We start from the raw sequence: 11,828 nt of genomic DNA on the forward strand, positions 1-11,828 counted from the left end.
GGACAATGCCGAAGACTAGAGACTGATCATAAAGGTTGACATGTCGCTCATGAATGGTAGAGGCCAGGGACAATGCCATTGCTTAGAAATAGGACAATACCGAAGACTAGAGACTGACCATAAAGGTTCAAAGGCCACTCATGAATGGCAGAGGCCAGGGAAAATGATATTGCTTAGAGATAGGACAATGCCGAAGACTAGAGACTGATCATAAAGGTTGACAGGTCGCTCATGAATGGTAGAGGGCAGGGACAATGCCATGCTTAGAGATAGGACAATACCGAAGACTAGAGACTGACCATAAAGGTTGAAAGGTCGCTCATGAATGGTAGAGGCCAGGGACAATGACATTGCTTAGAGATAGGACAATGCCGAAGACTAGAGACTGAACATATAGGTTGAAAGGTCGCTCATGAATGGTAGAGGCCAGGGACAATGACATTGCTTAGAGATAGGACAATGCTGAAGACTAGAGACTGACCATAAAGGTTGAAAGGTCGCTCATGAATGGTAGAGGCCAGGGACCATGACATTGCTTAGAGATAGGACAATGCCGAAGACTAGAGACTGAACATATAGGTTGAAAGGTCGCTCATGAATGGTAGAGGCCAGGGACAATGACATTCCTTAGAGATAGGACAATGCTGAAGACTAGAGACTGACCATAAAGGTTTAAAGGCCGCTCATGAATGGTAGAGGCCAGGGACAATGACATTGCTTAGAGATAGGACAATGCCGAAGACTAGAGACTGACCATAAAGGTTTAAAGGCCGCTCATGAATGGTAGAGGCCAGGGACAATGACACTGCTTAGAGATAGGACAATGCCGAAGACTAGAGACCGACCATAAAAGTTGAAAGGCCTCTCATGAATGGCAGAGGCTAGGGACAGTGAGAATGCCTTTGAGACAGGACAATCTTCGACTAGTGACTGACTATACATACATAGGAACACCACCCAAATACCCTCTCCATCAAGCTAGGACCAAGGAGGACCAGACAATGCCTGCTGATGACTGACCAGGTAGTTCTATAGTCTCCCTCCATTCTTTTCTGTAATCTGTATTCAATTATATATAAAGTTAATCTGTACAAATTGGAAACCAGATATTTCATATATATCCTAATTGAAATTTTCACGAGTAAAAACCTCTAACATTTTCAGAAATCTGTAATTTTTGGATTACACAGTTTATTAACTTTTACTTTTATTCACCAATCAGGATTTGGATATATCTTCCTATTTATAGTTTTCATGTTTCTTTTACCCTTCTCTTTAGAATTATTCATTTTAATTTTCTGCAGCAAGGATTATAATTTTACCTTATTTATCCATATTTATAGTTTTATTGTTCGTGTACAGAAAAAAATCATCACTTTGTTCTAATGTAACTTATTTCATTGATATATATATATATATATATATATATATATATATATATATATATATATATATATATATATATATGTATATATATAAATATATTCATATATATTTATATACATATATATATATATATATATATATATATATATATATATATACATGTATATATATATATATATATATATATATATATATATATATATATATATATATATATATATATATATATATATATATATATATATATATATATAAAACTACATAATTTACATTTCTCCTCGGTCAGCCTAACCATTATAAAAATCCTTTCATGCAATAATTAGTTTCCTTAAATTCTGCATGCTTAGATATTCATAAATAGATTCTTCTATCTTGAACTGTACTTTGCAAAAAGATGCAAAATCAAAGTTATACTTTTGTTAGCATAATCGAACCGCAAAAATCTTGTCCTTCAAACTCCCATTAAAAAAGGATTAGCTATAGTGCCAATTTCTAAAGAAATAAATAACTCTAGATTATGATATATAAATTCTCAAACACGAGTGTATTCAGCTAATAAATCACTGAATTGATTTAACACAAAATCCTTTTTTGATTTAGCACAGAGCTCTTTTTTTATAAGGTGATTCTTACAGACAGATTAGTATTACAATTTTTATAACCTCAATACGCAAGGTTGACATTTGCCAATACCATGCAACCATTTGTGACTATGATAGGAATAGATTCTATCAAACGCCTCTACAATGTCTATCCACGTAGGATGGTTCTTCCGAAGACTCGGAAGAAATTGGAATGGAAATGTCTATAATTTTGCGAATCCGATTTACATTTGAACCTCTTTGAACCTGGTTCACATGGACGATTTTCCAAAGATTTCTGTAATCATTTTATTGGTCAAGTATATCTTAAATAGCACTTATATCAATTGCGTATAAGGATGATTTCTGGAACCAAAAGTGGACTAGTGTTTGGATTGAGGTCAGTGGGTGATTAAGGGCCTTGTGTACATTATCCATGAGGACGATTTTCCATAACACCTTGCAGGGATTTCTGCAACCAAAAGCGGACTAGTGTTTGGGTTGAAGTCAGTGGTCAATTAAGAGCCTTCTGTACTTGTTACATAAGGATGACTTTCCCAGACATCTTTCAGGGAAGCGAATGTTAAGGGAATCTTTCCAACGCCTCTATGTACTAGATCCATAAGAACAGTTTTCCCAAACAACAAGAAGCAGAGGCTGGAAACCTTTTCAACGCCTCTAGTACTAGATCCATAAGAACAGTTTTCCCAAAAACCAAGAAGCAGAGGATGGAAACCTTTCCAACGCCTCTATGTACTAGATCCATAAGGAAAGTTTTCCCAAACTCCAAGAAAGCTGAGACTGGCGGCACCCAACCCGACAGCCACTATCACCATCATCATCAGTAAAAGTTAACGCCGCTTTTTGAGTCCAGGGGGCGCTCACTTATCTCCTTATTAATATCCAGAAAGAGCATGGAAAATGCAACTTGACGGAGCTTAATGGAATAACGATCATATTCCAGCGGAGGTTTTATGAATCGAGAAGGCGTTCCGGCGAGTTTATCGCAAATGGTTAGTATTGTGACGATATTTACGACCTTCGGATCGACTTGTTAAGTCGTGATCTCCCGCTGGCTGATTTTTTTTTTTTTTATTCCGGTTCGCCGGGCCGGGATTTTTGAAAACGGTATTTAGTCGCGAATTTATGTGGCTGGGTGCGCAGTCGAATTTTATCGGGCCTTGCTCACTTTCGGGGAGAGAGAGAGAGAGAGAGAGAGAGAGAGAGAGAGAGAGAGAGAGAGAGAGAGAGAGAAGGAAGGGAATATTTTTCTATGACTGAGAAAAGTATCGTGATTTTACAGAGAGAGAGAGAGAGAGAGAGAGAGAGAGAGAGAGAGAGAGAGAGAGAGAGAGAGAGAGGGAATATTTTTCTATGACTGAGAGAAGTATCGGGATTTTAGAGAGAGAGAGAGAGAGAGAGAGAGAGAGAGAGAGAGAGAGAGAGAGAGAGAGAGAGAGAGAGAGAGAAGATATTTTTATATGATTGAGAAAAGTATCAGGCTTCAGTATGGATGCTGAGAAAGTTTAATACTATTTTGTGCGAATTGTGCTGAGAGAGAGAGAGAGAGAGAGAGAGAGAGAGAGAGAGAGAGAGAGAGAGAGAGAGAGATCTGAAATTCCGGTAAATTCATTCTAATAATAAAACTAGAGAGAGAGAGAGAGAGAGAGAGAGAGAGAGAGAGAGAGAGAGAGAGAGAGAGAGAGATCTGAAATTCCAGTAAATTTATTTTATTAATAAAACCAGATTTTCAGCTTCTCTTTGCTAAAAGTCTTTAAAATTTTAAAGTCATTCTTATACGGTGTTATCAATATTGTCATTAAATACTTCTACCAAAAAAAGAAAGATTATCAAATGAAGAAAATAGTAGAATATTATCCAAAATATAATTTTTCATCAGAATATAGTAGTTTTGGTCGTTATTACATTAAATACATCTACCAAAAAAAGAAAGATTATCAAACAAAGAAAATAGAATATCATCCAAAATATCATTTTTCATAATAATATTGTTGTTTTGGCCGTTATGTAAAAAAACAAGATATGATGATTATACAATATATGTATGGTGTGAAAGTTTCCTTCCGTATCGTTAGCCAAAGTTATATAAAAACAGATTTGTTACAAAACATGTTTTGTACCTTTTGATGAATAGAAAAATAACAGTTCTAAATCATATAGAAATAGAGATTATCATCAAAGTAGTTCTTTAGTTTAAAAGTTTAAAGGTTTAAAGGTCACTCATGAATGGCAAAGGGAAAGGACAGTCACATTGCCCTATCAAGCAGGACAACGCCCTAGACACTGACCATATATACATAGGATCAGCACCTAAGCTCCCTCTCCACACAAGCTAGGACCAAGGAGTGCCTAGCAATGGCTGCCGATGACTCAGCTCAGCAGATAGACTTACTGTATAAGTTCTCCTAGAATTCCCATCCTTAGCTAACAGGGATGATGAGATTGCAGCGACCAAAGAAACTAACCAGTCAGGGACGTTACCACATCGGCAACGACAACCGTAATTTAGATGGAGTAAATTCGATAAATGGCTATGAAGTAAATTTATACAATGGATATCCACGACGGGTGCCTGATAGTTACTGTATATTTTTCTTTTATTTTGAAAATTTCATGCAACCCTTTTTTATAATGATTTTGATCTATTCTAATAATGAAAGGTGTTTTATCATAATATTTTGGGAGCATTACCAATTGGTTGTCAAATGAATAAAATGTAAATAATATGTATTTGTAAAATGTATTGATAAAACTGGTAGTATTGCTCGATGCATCTGTATAAAAAAAAAGACGACAAAAGCTTAATAAGTTATTTTGATTCCCAATTATTACGAACGAAAACGTATTCTAAAAGTAGTGATAATACTTCTAAGAAAAATTTAACCCTTATCTTACAAAAAACATTGAATAAATTTTACTTGTGCTATAAGGATTAACATATTTCTTAATACATACAAAAGTTACATAAAACTTAGGAATAGGATTAATAAGAATCTCTCGTTTCTGGTTCATTTGACGTAGTTTTCACAATGTCTTCAAAGTAAAGAGCAGAAGACAATGTCAGTTTCTGTTTACAAGAAAGGAACTGTTTTACTGATGTTCATACGGGTAAGTAAAGTACTTATAGTCCATTTCTTTTAGCGATGCATATTTGCACAGACTCGCGGCGGTACCCTTTTAGCTCGGAAAAGTTTCCTGATCGCTGATTGGTTAGAATTATCTTGTCCAACCAATCAGCGATCCGGAAACTTTTTCGAGCTAAAAGGGCACCGCTGCAAGTCGGTGCAAATATGCATCGCTAAAAGAAATGGACTATAGGAGCGTATTATTCGTAATTAATTATCTCTGAAGCTAAGCTTAGCTTTTCCATCACAGGAATTTAAGAAACTTTTATGGGAGAGTCTCAGTCGTTTTGATGTTTCTAAGGGTAAAGAAAGTACTTAGGGGCTTATTATTCGTAATTCATATTTTTCCTTGAAGCTAAGCCTAGCTTTTCCATCCCATGATTTTACGAAACTTCTTAGGGAGAGTCTCAGTCGTTCTGATGTTTTTAAGGGTAAATAAAGCACTTAGGAGTTTATTATTCGTAAATATTTATTTCCCTGAAGCTAATCTTAGCTTTTCCATCCCATGGTTTTACGAAACTTCAGAGAGAGAGAGAGTCTCAGTCGTTCTGATGTTCTTACGGGTAAAGAAAGTACTTAGGAGCTTATAATTCGTAATAGATTTTTCCCTGAAGCTAAGCTTAGCTTTTCCATCTCAGGAATTTAAGAAACTTTTATGGGAAAGTCTCAGTCGTTCTGATGTTCTTAAGGGTAAATAAAGTACTTAGGAGCTTATTATTCGTAATTCAATTTTCCCTGAAGCTAAGCTTCGCTTTTCCATCCCAGGAATTTAAGAAACTTTCATGGGAGAATCTCAGTCGTTCTGATGTTCTTAGGAGTAAATAAAGTACTTAGGAGCTTATTATTCGTAATTAATTTTTTTTCCTGAAGCTAAGCTTAGCTTTTCCATCCTATGATTTTACGAAACTTCTATGGGAGAGTCTCAGTCGTTCTGATGTTCTTAGGGGTAAAGAAAGTACTCTGGAGCTTAATATTCGTAATTCATTTTTTCCTGAAGCTAAGCTTAGCTTTTCCATCTCACGAACTTAAGAAACTTTTATAAGTCTCAGTCGTTCTGATGTTTTTAAAAGTCAACAAAGTACTTAAGAGCTTATGATTCGTAATATATTTTTCCCTGAAGCTAAGCTTAGCCTTTCCACCCTCAGTTGCAGGCAATCTTGCCGGGTCGCCACAGCTACAGCAACAATATAGGGGGATAGGATAGATTAGGGAGGGGATGGGGGGTGGTTAGGATTGTAAGGATTGAAGGTAATAGTGTTAAAGTGAAGTACAGTGGGAGTTGAAAAGATTGGGGGCAGACCCAACAGCTCCTTGTTGTTTGTTGTGACATCATGCCTTGTGGACTTCCAGGAGGTGAGTTCTCTTGCCAGCCTCCGACGGACTAGTGTTTTCATGATTATTCCTTTTCTGGGGCTTTGTCTATCTATCTATGTCTATCTACTTTTTGTTTTATCGGTTCATTTTGATACTCCGGATTTGGTTCACCCTAAGCTATGAGAGGAAATATACTTTTCCACCAGGATTGCCAGGTCTCTGATTGCCGTCTTCCTCGTTGCAGTTTTCCAGGTTATTAGGAGGGGTTCCTATATAAGGAAAATATGCAAGTATATATCAAGTACTAACGAGACCTGGTAGGAAAAAATAACATTAACAACTGCTTTATATTTCAAATAAATCAAGAAAAAGTCAGTTATTATTATTATTATTATTATTATTATTATTATTATTATTATTATTACTTGCTAAGCTACAATATTATTATTATTATTATTATTATAATTATTATTATTATGCCTTCTAAGCTACAACCCTAGTTGGAAAAGCAAGATACTATAAGCCCAGGGGGGGCTTATAGGGATGATAGCTCAGCGAGGAAAGGAAATAAGGAAAAATAAAATATTCTAAGAACAATAACAACATTAAAATAAATATTTCCTCTATAAACCATAACAACTTTAATAATACAAGAGGGAGAGAAATAAGATAGAATAGTGGGCCAGAGCGTATCCTCAAGCAAGAGAACTCTAACTCAAGACAGTGGAAGACCATGGTACAGAGCTAGGGCACTACCCAAGACTAGAGAACAATGGGTTGATTTTGGAGTGTCTTTCTCCTAGAAGAGCTGCTTACCATAGCTAAAGAGATTCTTCTATCCTTACCAAGAGGAGAGTGGCAACTGAGCCATTAGAGAGGCTATGGCACTACCCAACACTAGAGAACAATGATTTGATTTTGGAGTGTCTTTCTCCTAGAAGAGCTGCTTACCATAGCCAAAGAATCTCTTCTATCCTTACCAAGAGGAAAGTGGCCATTGAACCATTATAGAGGCTATTGCACTACCCAAGACTAGAGAACAATGGTTTGATTTTGGAGTGTCTTCCTAGAAAAGCTGCTTACCGTAGCTAAAGAGACTTTTCTATTCTTACCACGAGGAAAGTGGCCATTGAACAATTACAGAGGCTATGGCACTACCCAAGACTGGAGAACAGTGGTTTGATTTTGGAGTCTCCTTTTCCTAGAAGAGCTGCTTACCATAGCTAAAGAGTCTCTTCTATCCTTACCAAGAGGAGAGTGGCCACTGAACAATTACAGAGGCTATGGCACCACCCATGACTAGAGAACAATGGTTTGATTTTGGAATGTCTTTCTCCTAGAAGAGCTGCTTACCATAGCCAAAGAGTCTCTTCTATCCTTACCAAGAGGAGAGTGGCCACTGAACAATTATAGAGGCTATGGCACTACCCAAGACTAGAGAACAATGGTTTGATTTTGGAATGTCTTTCTCCTAGAAGAGCTGCTTACCATAGCCAAAGAGTCTCTTCTATCCTTACCAAGAGGAGAGTGGCCACTGAACAATTACAGAGGCTATGGCACTACCCAAGACTAGAGAACAATGGTTTGATTTTGGAGTGTCTTTCTCCTTGAAGAGCTGCTTACCATAGCTAAAGAGTCTCTTCTATCCTTACCAAGAGGAGAGTGGCCACTGAACAATTACAGAGGCTATGGCACTACCCAAGACTAGAGAACGATGGTTCGATTTTGGAGTGTCCTTTTCCTAGAAGAGCTGCTTACCATAGCCAAAGAGTCTCTTCTATCCTTACCAAGAGGAAAGTGGCCATTGAACCATTATAGAGGCTATGGCACTACCCAAGACTAGAGAACAATGGTTTGATTTTGGAGTGTCCTCCTAGAAAAGCTGCTTACCGTAGCTAAAGAGACTTTTCTATTCTTACCAAGAGGAAAGTGGCCATTGAACAATTACAGAGGCTATGGCACTACCCAAGACTAGAGAACAGTGGTTTGATTTTGGAGTGTCCTTTTCCTAGAAGAGCTGCTTACCATAGCTAAAGAGTCTCTTCTATCCTTACCAAGAGGAGAGTGGCCACTGAACCATTACAGAGGCTATAGCACTACCCAAGACTAGAGAACAATGGTTTAATTTTGGAGTGTCCTTTTCATAGAAGAGCTGCTTACCATAGCTAAAGAGTCTCTTCTATCCTTACCAAGAGGAGAGTGGCCACTGAACCATTACAGAGGCTAGAGCACTACCCAAGACTAGAGAACAATGGTTTGATTTTGGAGTGTCCTCCTAGAAAAGCTGCTTACCATAGCTAAAGAGACTCATCTATCCTTACCAAGAGGAAAGTGGCCACTGAACAATTACAGAGGCTATGGCACTACCCAAAACTAGAGAACAATTGTTACCAAAATAGATCATGTTTCTGACGGATATTCAAGACTTCCATTAACGATATGTAATTCAATCTCAGGAGGATTGAGGCTCATCTGATGGTGAGAGATAAAGTTTATTAATGCATGGAAATTACCCCCAAAAGAGAAATACCATTTCACAAAGTTTTGACATTGGGATTATGCAAATCCGAATTTATGGGCTCAACGGAATAGGAGAGACCTTATTGAAGTTTTTTACGGCTTTGTTATGAAATCTTATCACCAAATAATTCCGGAAATTTTGATAAAATGTACAGTTGGTTTCATTAATTCCGGTATACATGATTTTTTTTTTTTCATAACTTCCAGTGATGTTGTAGTCATATTCCTTTAAATGTACAGTTGGCTTCATCGATTCTGGTACACTTGATCTGTTTTATTCGCATAGCTGTTGTAGTAATGTTATAACTCTCAGTGATGTAGTTATATTTTGTTTAAATGTACTGATGGCTACATCGATTCCGGTACACTTGATCTGCTTTTATTCGCATAGCTGTTGTAGTAATGTTATAACTCTCAGTGATGTTGTACTTATATTGAGTTTAAATGTACAGTTGGCTTCATCGATTCCGGTACACTTGATCTGCTTTTATTCGCATAGCTGTTGTAGTAATGTTATAACTCTCAGTGAAGTTGTAGTTATATTGTCTTTAAATGTACAGTTGGCTTCATTGATTCCGGTACACTTGATCTGTTTAATCTGCATAGCTGTTGTAGTGATGTTATAACTCTCAGTGAAGTTGTAGTTATATTGTGTTTAAATGTACAGCTGGCTTCATCAATTCCGATACACTTGATCTTTTTTATTCGCATAGCTGCTGTATTAATGTTATAACTCTCAGTGATGTTGTAGTTATATCCTTTTCTGTGTTATAACTCTCAGTGAGGTTGTAGTTATATCCTTTTCTGTGTTATAACTCTCAGTGAGGTTGTAGTTATATCCTTTTCTGTGTTATAACTCCAGTGAGGTTGTAGTTATATCCCTTTCTATGTTATAACTCTCAGTGAGGTTGTAGTTATATAATTTTCTGTGTTATAACTCTCAGTGAGGTTGTAGTTATATCCTTTTCTGTGTTATAACTCTCATTGATGTTGTAGTTATACCCCTTTCTGGTTGTATTTTTTGTGATACAGTCCACGAGAAGCTAATGAGAAAAAGCTCATACTTACAAAGGAAAGGAGAGAAGAGCTTGAAATTAACAAAACAGCTACATTTATTAATTTTACTAAGTTACTGTATAAAAAATAATTATAATTTGACTAACACTACTTTATAAAATTAATGAAAATTCTTTTGAATGGTGAAATGAGTTATGAATTATAACACTTGCTTATTATTGATATAAAAGCCTCATTAGCAAAAAAGGATTCATTCATCTTGCATGATGGCGCTTTATAGAAAATCATTATTATTTGCTTAACAACGCCTCATAAAACTAATAAAAATCCTCTCGAATGGTGAGATGAATTTTGAATTGTAACACTAGCTTACAATTGATATAAAAGCCACATTAGCCAAAAAAAAAGGATTCATTCATCTTACAGGATGGCGCTGTATAGAAAATCTTTATTTGCTTAACAGCATTTCATAAAATTACTAAAAATCCTCTTGAATGGTGAGATGAATTATGGATTATAACACTTGCTTATGATTGATATAAAAGCCACATTAACAAAAAAAAGGATTCATTCATCTTACATGATGGCGCTGTATAGAAAATCTTTATTTGCTTAACAGCATTTCATAAAACTAATAAAAATTCTCTTGAATAGTGAGATGAATTATGAATTATAACACTAGCTTATAATTGATATAAAAGCCACATTAACAAAAAATAATTAATTCATCTTGGACGATGGTGGGTAGACGAACGTTCTCTAACAACTACGATGAATAATTAGCAAATTTTACTATGGTTTCGGCTCTCCCATGTTATTCCATCCAGCCAGAATCACTAGAAGTACATTAATCCTAACTTTCCATTCCCTTTGTATACCTAATCGATCCTTACTTCCATATAAGTTCATTTCTGGGAATCAGCTGATCGTATTGTTGTCGTGTGGATTTGCGTGATCATAATTCCAGCTAAAATTATGTATTTGGTGGGAATTTCCAGTGTTATAATTTGCATCGAGTATACACACTGTTTTATACTCTTAGAAATTTGCATTAAAAAAATGGTAAATGCCCGGCAACATTTATTCCAGGATTTTTACCTTTTGAAAAAAGGTTATATTGACGTAAAGGAGTGATATTACGGTCACCAACCCATAAAAAGATATGGACAAAGTAGGGTAAAATTACGATCGCCTATATTTTACTGAAAGACGGCTGAGGACAGTATATTTTTACGGAGAATTTCCGATTAAAAATACGGTTTTTTTTTTTAACAGTTTATTTATACAGTATTCTTACGTATCTCGCATTGCTAATAGTTGTCATGAACTGATTCCTTTGTTTTTAAGTATTAATACTCTTTGGATATTATTTCTGTGGTTTTTATTTTCCATTAAAATTAAATATTATAGTTCTACAACATTATATAAATATCACGAGCAAGAATGAATAAATACTCTCACAAATTACACGATAATGATAATATTTACAACAATAATAACAGTAATGGTAATTATTATAATAATAATTATATAAAATAATAACCCTAAATGAATATTATTACACGCTTGTTAAAATGTAGCCCTACATTGTACTTGCAATTATAAATATTGGACAATCCATAAAAAAAACCCTTTATATCTGCAAGCTAATATTTTGAATAATTTTGAATATTAATAAGATCTCTTTTATACCAGAAATATTTTTCTAGCCATTACATGAACTTTCCAACAGATATTATCAGAAAAAAAAAGAGGATTCTCTTCAGTCACAACGAGCATGTATTCGTATCATGCAAGTTTATCGGTTTTACCTTACAATATCTCATTTAAGAATTACCTCTGTTTGGCCAGACTTCTAATTATT

This window comes from Palaemon carinicauda, chromosome 26 (genome assembly GCF_036898095.1).
Source record: "Palaemon carinicauda isolate YSFRI2023 chromosome 26, ASM3689809v2, whole genome shotgun sequence".
NCBI lineage: Eukaryota > Metazoa > Arthropoda > Malacostraca > Decapoda > Palaemonidae > Palaemon > Palaemon carinicauda.